Below are 7,959 nucleotides of genomic sequence, written 5' to 3'. Positions count from 1 at the left end.
CACCCTCCAAGATGCAGCACTGCCCAGCACTGTAGGTGCTTCATAAAAATTTGTGGAATGAATGAAATGAAGGCGGGGAGGAGAGAGAGGAGAAGGGAGCAGAGATCCTTGCCCAATGGACGTAAACAAACTCAGGGGAAGAATGAAGCCTGGCTGTGAATCCAGAGGGAGCATCGGCACAGGCAGAGTATTTTGTTCCCCTTGTTTTAGGTCAGGTGGTTAAAATCCTGCTGCAATTGGCCCTTGAAAGAGTCTGAGACCCAAACATAGAAAAGGGTTTCTCTGAGGTCACCAGGTCCCTCTCCTTCTCTACGCACCCTCTATGCAGAGCCTAGATAGGCAGTTATGTCTCCTGTTCAGGAACCTTCCAGTGATAGGGCAGTCCCTATCCATCAGGACCACCCTGCTGAGTGACCTCTGCCTCCTAGGAGTTGCATGATCCCAAAGAGGAGAATTAGGAACCCGGGCCAAGTCCAGACAGGCTCAGGCTGCCCGGCACCTTCAGGTCTCCAGTTCCCCAGGGGTTTCCTCCCCAAGGAACCACTGGAATTCCTCTGTCAGGAAGCGGAACCTCCCTCCATCCACCCCCACCCCCATCCTGGCTGCTGATCTGGCCTCTCGCCAGGTGGTTAATACTGCTCCTTGTGTTTGGAGCAGAGAACTAAACACAGATCTCCCAGGAGCTTAGAGGGAAGCTGGCCAAATGTGGGGGAAGCTGATGGGGAGTATGAACACACTGGTCTCCATGCCAGGGATGGACTCCATTAGCTGGAGAAGTGGGCATTCTCTAGAGCTGCCCCTGGGGCTGGGGGAAACACAGCTTAGGTGGGGATGGGGCTCGTCCTGTGTCCAATGCTCCAGCTTCTTGATTTTTCTACCCCACCTACAAGCTCCATCTGGAAAGAATTGAGAAGAGCCTGGGCTGTCCCCTGTTCCCATCCTGTCTTCCGCCTGCGCCCCTGCAGGGAGCCCCTCTGCCCCACCCGACTCTCCCTCCCAATAAAGCAGACTCTCAGGAGAGACATCGGACTTCACTCCGACTGGGGTAAGTGGTTAATAACATCTAAATGCATCATCTTTCCACAGGGATTAGCATTGGCAGGATCCAGGATTTAAGGGAAAGCAGAAAAGCAATAATGGGGATTTCAGGCCCTGGCCAACGGCTGGCAATGTGGGGAAGCCCTGGAAACTTCCCAATATCTTTAAGACCGTCCGGACGTCATTAATAGCAGAGACACCAGCTTGTGTTTTTCTGGCTTTGCGACTCGCTTTGTGGACATGTCCCTGATCCTCTCTGACCCAATTCCCTCGTCTGTACAATGGGAGTAACACTTCCACTCTCATTAAGTTGTTGTGAAAGTCAAATGCAGTAAGGAGGTCAGGCCCTGGGCACAGAGCGGGCGCTCCAGTGCCATTTCTTTCCTTCCTTCTTTCACGTGCCAGGCATTTTCCATGGAGGAGTGGACAGAGTGGGGATCGGGGTGAGATGTAGGTAAAGGCATCATATATGTGCACTTGAACCTTGGTTGTTTCCCACAGCCGAAGACCTTGAAGCTGTCTCAAACCTGCTCCTTTGCATTTTTCCCCAGGATATCCTGCAACTTGGAGAAATCATCGCAGAGGGGGACCTTATAATGGAGACCTTGTGGTTCCCAACTTCCACATCCTTAGAAATCATAAACCCTCTGCAATCATCTCCAGAGACAGGGACGTGGTCAGCAGCCACTGTCTTCTTTCAGCTGGCACTCAGTCCAGTGTTCTGTTGGTCTGTAGCCACCATGAAGCTCAGTAGCTTAAAGCAAACATTATCATCACCTCTTACGTTGCCGTGGGTTGACTGGACTTCGTGGACAGTTCATGCTCCACATTTCCACATGGGACTGTAGTCAGAGGTGAACTGGAATGACAGAGGGGCTGGTCATTCAAAGATTTGACTGGTCTGGACCTCACAAATGGCGCATTCATGCTTCTAGGCTGTCCACCAGAACAAGTACACATAGCCTCTCCAAGGGGCTTGCCCATCTCCTAACATGGCGGCTGGTTTCCCAAGACAGAACCCAAGGGTCCCAGGCTGAAGCTGCAGGGCTTCTTAGGGACCAACCTTGGGAGTCTCTGAGCATCAGTTCCACCCATTCCATTAGTTAAACAGACCCAAGTCCAGCCCAGATTCAAGGTGATGGAGATAGGAGCTCACCTCTTTTTGTTGTTGTTGTTCTAATTAATTATACATGAGAGCAGAATGCAGTTCAATTCCTTGTACACAAATGGGGTACAGCTTTTCATTTATTTTGATTAGAAAGATGGAGGAACTCATCTCTTAACTCGGGAGAGGCCGAGTCACCCTGCAGAAGAGCATGTGGCAAGAAACAGCACAGCACGGTAGTCATCTCTGGAAGCTTCATCTTCCATATGCAGCACCTAGTCTTCCCAGGTAAAAGAACTGTGCTCATCGCAGGGGTGGGGGACAAGCACTGTCCCAGGAGTCAAACCAGCCCCGGACTTTCCTGTTCCACCCTGGAACCACCCGGCTGTCACCTACACTGACAAAGTTGCTGCTAAGTCCCCAAGGCTGCTAGGAGCTCCCCACATGCTTTAAGGAGCATTCTAAGGACAGCAGGAGATCACCCGCTGCTTTGTTCTGCTCTAACAAGCCTCTGCCAAGCGCTGGCTCGCTCATCCATCCAACAACCATTCTCCCAGGGCCTGCTGTGCCATCCCAGAGAGAAATCCACACAGCAGGAGATGCAGCGTTCCATGGAAGACGTGGACAGTCACAGAACACTGCACAGGTCAGTGGACCCTGGGGGGGATGGGGCTGATGTGGGTGCAGGCAGGGGAGGGACTGGCTTTGATTAGGGAAGTGGAAACAGGGAGAACTTCTCTACCTTCAAGCCCAGATCAGAAGCTGCTCTCGAGGGATCCATGTAGGTGTCCAGGGAGGACAGGAGGGGAGAGGGTGGGAAGGCAGGGCAGGCCACCTGGGTGGCTAAGGTGGAAAGAAAAGCAGGTACAGGGTGCTGTCAGGAAACAAGGTAAAAAGCAGGGGTCGGAAGGCCATGTCACCTCTTGGACTTAAAACCAAGGGGAAACTTGGAAGACTCTACCCCCCTCAAATCTCCCATCTAGGAAGACCACTTAGGGTGCTGGGGACAGTGGCTTAGAAGGAAGCAACTCAAGAATAGCATGATGGTGCCTTTATTATTTTGTCATTGACTTATTAGATTCTAGACTCTGCCCCAGGCTCTTCCCATTCTTTGACCTATTAAATATCAGGACAACAGCATATGTGAGGGACTGTATACAGTTATCCTATTTTGCAGATGAGAACATCAAGGCACACAGAAAGGTGAGTTTCTTGTCCAGAGTCACAAATCAAGGAATAGTGACCCTGAAAACCCAATTGGACAGGCTGGCCCCAGGGTGTGCCTGTCTCCCTGTTTAGTGTGCCCTGCTGTGGCTGCGATTCAGGTGTCAGACACTCAGCAGGGCTCCCGGGCCCTGGCAGGGAGTCACTACATGCGAACACATGAGCGAAGGCCAGGTAAGTGTGGAACACGTTGCCAGCCCCACATCACTGGATTTACTAGCCTTCTTGCCCTGAAGCAACGTGAACATCCTCTCTTGCTGTTCTCTGTGGCCGCGCCCGCCCAGTGCCAGGGACACTGATTGAGAAATAAGGCACTGAACTGGCTACAGACTGACAGGCGAGCCTTAGAGACCTGTGGGAATGCAGGAGCACTTTGTCCTGTCTGTCACAGCATCCAGGGACCCGAACCAAGCCTGCTGCTCCGTCACCCCCCCCCCACCTCCGTCCCCTCTGCACCCTGCCGAGAGCTCTAAGAGAAGCACCTGCCTGCAGCCCGACTTAGCATTCAGAACAAGGTGCCCCTGCTGGAAGGCTATTGGCGGCCGAGCAGGGGAGGCCCAGCTTTGGAGCACACAGGATCTACTGGGAACCTCCTGAGGGGCTGGTGCTGAGAGAAGCAAAACAGATGCTCAGTGGGGACAAGTTGCACTTCACAAGCCGTTAGCACAGTCCCAGTCCCAGAGATCCAGAGAGAAGTGCTTGTTGGCATCAGGAACTGGAGGAACCCGACTGTCATCTCATTAAATCCTCAGTCACTGTCCCACTTGTCATATGGCTGTCTCTGGCTCCCTGTTCTCCTGCTTTCCTTTCAAGAGGTATCAGCATTGCCCAGTGCACCAGGGACGGGTCTCTTGATCCTTCAATCTGCACCCAGAGCTTTGGTGTACCATCTTATTCCCCTCTTCCTCCTGGCATTTAGGCCTCCCAAGAAGTAAGGGTAAGAGAAAGAGAAATAGTAGCCCCCCTTATTCAAAGTTTTGCCTCCCATGGTTGCAGTTAAATATTGTCTCAAAATATTAAGTAGAATATTCCAGAAATAGCCATCGTAAATTATAAGTTGTGCACCTTTTAGAGTAATATAATGAAATCTGTCCTCCTTCATCCTGCCTGGGGCATGAATCACCCTTTGTCCAGTGTGTCTACACTGTATATGCTACCCACCTCTTAGTCATTTAGTAGCCTTCTGTGTTATCCGATTGACTGTGGATATATCACAATATCCATGTTCAAGCAATCCTTATTTTACCTAATAATGGCCCCCAAAGCACAGAAGTAGTGAAACTAGAAATTTGGATATGTAAATACGTAAAACAAAAGCCATAATGTGCTTCCTTTGGTGGGGGGGATTAACAGAGATTAAACCTAGAATTGCTTAACCACTGAGCCACATCCCCAGCCCTTTTAATTTTTATTTTATTTAGAGGCAGGATCTCTCTAAATTGCTTAGGGGCTCACTAAATTGCTGAGGCTGACCTCAAACTTACAGTCTTTCCACCTCAGCCTTCTGAGTTGCTGGGATTACGGCCATGCATCCCCACACCAGGCAAAGTGCTTTCTTAAAATGAAAAAGTGAAAGTTCTCAACTTAATGAGAAAAGAAAAAAAAAATATGCTGAGGTGACTAAGATCCATGGTAGGAATGAAGAGAAAAAAAATCTATACTCCATAATGTGTAGGTTTTGGTACAGTTTTAGGCATTCCCTGGGGTCTTGGAATGTATCCCCCTTGGATAAGGGGAGACTGCTGTAATTAGCCCCACACCACAGGGCAGTATGTGGGGGAGCCCAGAAGGTGAGGTGACTTGGCTCCGCAAACTTTTGGCAGAATCAGGATTTTAAGCCCAGACCCTGTGACTCCCTTTGCCCCTTTTCCTGTCATGTCTTCACCGGTTTCTCTTCATGGAGCACATTTATTATCAACCACTAGAGAGACACCATCCTGGCTAAAGACCTCACTGAGGGCCAGACTCTGGGCAGGTGACAGAGGAAGAGGTCCCTGTTGCAGGGGAGGGCCCCAGCGATGCCAGAGCAGCTCAGAGCTTCCTTCCTGCAGGCAACAGGAAGGAGGCGGGAGAGAGGAAGGTGAGGATGATGCTCCCCTCCACGACCAGCCACTGGCCAACTGGACTTTTGCTAAGTCTGGCTGAACAGAGGGTCTGGGAAACAGCCAATGGTTTATCCCTTCACTCCTGGGGGAATTCTCTGCCTGGCCACTTATAGATTACTTCTTTGAAGTAAGTTCTGTATTTGCAAGAAAAGGAGGTTCTGGGAGAGAAGATAGATACAGGTTTCATAGCTGAGCTCATAAAAGCAAAGGAAAAATATTCAGAATTTCAAGGGATAAGTTCCAGAATCTTTCACAAAGATGCCTGTCGCCTAGTCAGATCCTACTTATGAATAAAATGCCACCAAGCAACTTCCACCAGACCTATAGAGCCTTCCACCTGCGTCATGTCAGTATGAGCGTGGGACATCATTTAGCTCCTGGGACCTGTCCTTGACCCCTGACTGGCTGGGACTGGGGGAAGGTTTAGAATGGATGCTCACAACCAATGAAAAGGCCAAGCAAGAATGAGCATCCCACCAGGTGTGGTCATACAGGCCTGTAATCCCAGTGGCTCAGGAGACTGAGGTAGGAGGATCACGAGTTCAAAGTCAGCCTCAGCAAAACCAAGGCCCTAAGCAACTCAGTGAGACCCTGTCTCTCAATAAAATACAAAATAGGGCTGGGGATGTGGCCCAGTAGTGCAGTGCCCCTGAGTTCAATCCCCAGTATCTCCCTGACTAAAAAAATTGACTCTCCCTACAGATTATCAGAGCTCCTTCAGCTGCTACAGAAACTCAAGTGAACCAGCGTTCTCACAAAGAGGGATCCAGCCGCAGGAACAGAGGGATCCAGGTACTTGACTGCCCTGAGATGCCCTCTCCACCTTCTATCGGCTTTTCTTTGACAGTTGACTTTATTCTTCCAGTTTTAGGTTCTTAGGAGGATGAAATACTGGTCCCAGGCATCTCTGGCTCAGATCTAAACAAATCTATACAAAAGGGGTACAAAGCTCTTCTAGACCAGTTCAAATGGCAACGATGCTGGGGAAGGGCTCTGAGTAGCCCGACTTAGAGCACAGGACCAGGATGGCGGTCCCCCAGGTCAGAACCAGGAGAAGGCGAGGGTGAGGGGTGAGGGAAAGACGTTGCCACCACACTGCAGTTAGTGAAGGAGGCAGGCTGCACCCTACAGAGGGTCAGGAATGAGGAAAGACCCTGAAGTGGAAAACGCTGTTTGGGTGCTAGCAGGCTGCACAGTGGGTGCCCACTTGGAAAAGAGGAAGCTACTTTCTTCCAGATGCTAGACCGTCCGTAGGAAGCATATGACTCCTCTTCTCCCCTATGTGCCCCCAGTTCTTTCTCCTTATCCTCAGGCCAGCCAGTTGGATTCCAAATCACTAAAGGCAGTGGATTGCCATGGAAAGATAGATAGTTCTAGAAGCCAGGAGCCTTGTTTTTCTATTCTGCCTCCAATAGGCTGTGTGACCTAGGATAGAAAAAACACCTTCTCTGGATCCTATACACTTCCTTGAAAAACCAATGGAGGTGGACTAGTGAGTGCCCGAGGCCCTGCTAATTCCTTCTGGAAGGTCAGGGTGTAGTAGTGGGCCTTCGTGACATTGCCACGTTTAACTTCTCCGTATCCATTCACCCTAGCCAGTTAACTAACCATGCCTCCCAACCCTTAATCCTCACAAGCTCAGCCACCTACAGACCAGCCACAGGCAATGACATCAGTTGGCAATGATGAAAGGGAGAGGAATATCCTAGCAACACTCTACCCCGGCCCACCACGTCCTCTGGATAGGAAGCATCAGAGCTCAGGGTAGCTACAGACCTGGCTGCTTAACAGGAGGGCACGCTTCTCGCCCATCAAGGGTCCTTCGCCAGGGTGTGCAATGTCCTTGGGATGTGCATCACATGGTGGCACTCCTGAGGTTGTTCTTGCTCCAAAGCATCTGCTGTGCAAACGATAGCATCAAGCCCCAAGGAAGAGAGGTGACTTGCCCAAGATCACACGTGAGTCAATGTCTAGGGTTCCCAAGTCTTGGTTTCCACGGTGGGTTACAACCAGTGCTACCTTTCACAGAGACATATACCTGGGAGCAGACCAGCCCTCCTGGGATGTGGCTCCCTCCTTGATCCTGTCTTGCTCTCCCAAGCACCCCACTTCCCCCAGTCCAGATGAGCTCACGGCACACACCTCTGTTCCTATTGTCGACCCTGCCTGGCCTGTCTTCCCCTGGATCCTGCGCACACAGGCTCACCCTACAGAACTCTGCTAACTCCTTGACATTCAAGCCACCTTCCCTAGTGGCTGTTGCTCCCGTTAATCATTAATTTGGTCTCTCAGTGTTCCCTTATGACCCGGCAACACACTCAGGATAAAAGCCAGGGTGCTTCTAGTGGCCCACCTGACCACCCAGCCTGGCCCCCACTTAGCCCTTCAGCTTCTCTCCTCCACTGGGGTCCCTGCCTCTGCCCAGTCGCACCAGCCTCCCTGTAGTCCCCAAATCCTTGCAGTGCATTTTCTGTTGTCCTTCTCTGG

At 51.0% G+C, this 7,959-nt stretch overlaps 1 long non-coding RNA gene across 1 annotated transcript; it reads left to right on the top strand.

Annotated features, from left to right (window-relative positions):
• The first annotated feature begins 742 nt into the window (after positions 1-742).
• Positions 743-6,266, top strand: LOC308634353. The gene is made up of 3 exons (XR_014019005.1): positions 743-1,045; positions 1,590-2,789; positions 6,175-6,266. It is a non-coding gene; the product is annotated as an uncharacterized lncRNA (long non-coding RNA).
• The last annotated feature ends 1,693 nt before the right edge of the window (positions 6,267-7,959 follow it).

This window comes from Spermophilus citellus (genome assembly GCF_964194105.1).
Source record: "Spermophilus citellus genome assembly, chromosome: 15".
NCBI lineage: Eukaryota > Metazoa > Chordata > Mammalia > Rodentia > Sciuridae > Spermophilus > Spermophilus citellus.
Note: the sequence above shows the minus strand (reverse complement) of the source record. Positions and strands in the feature narration are given on the sequence as shown.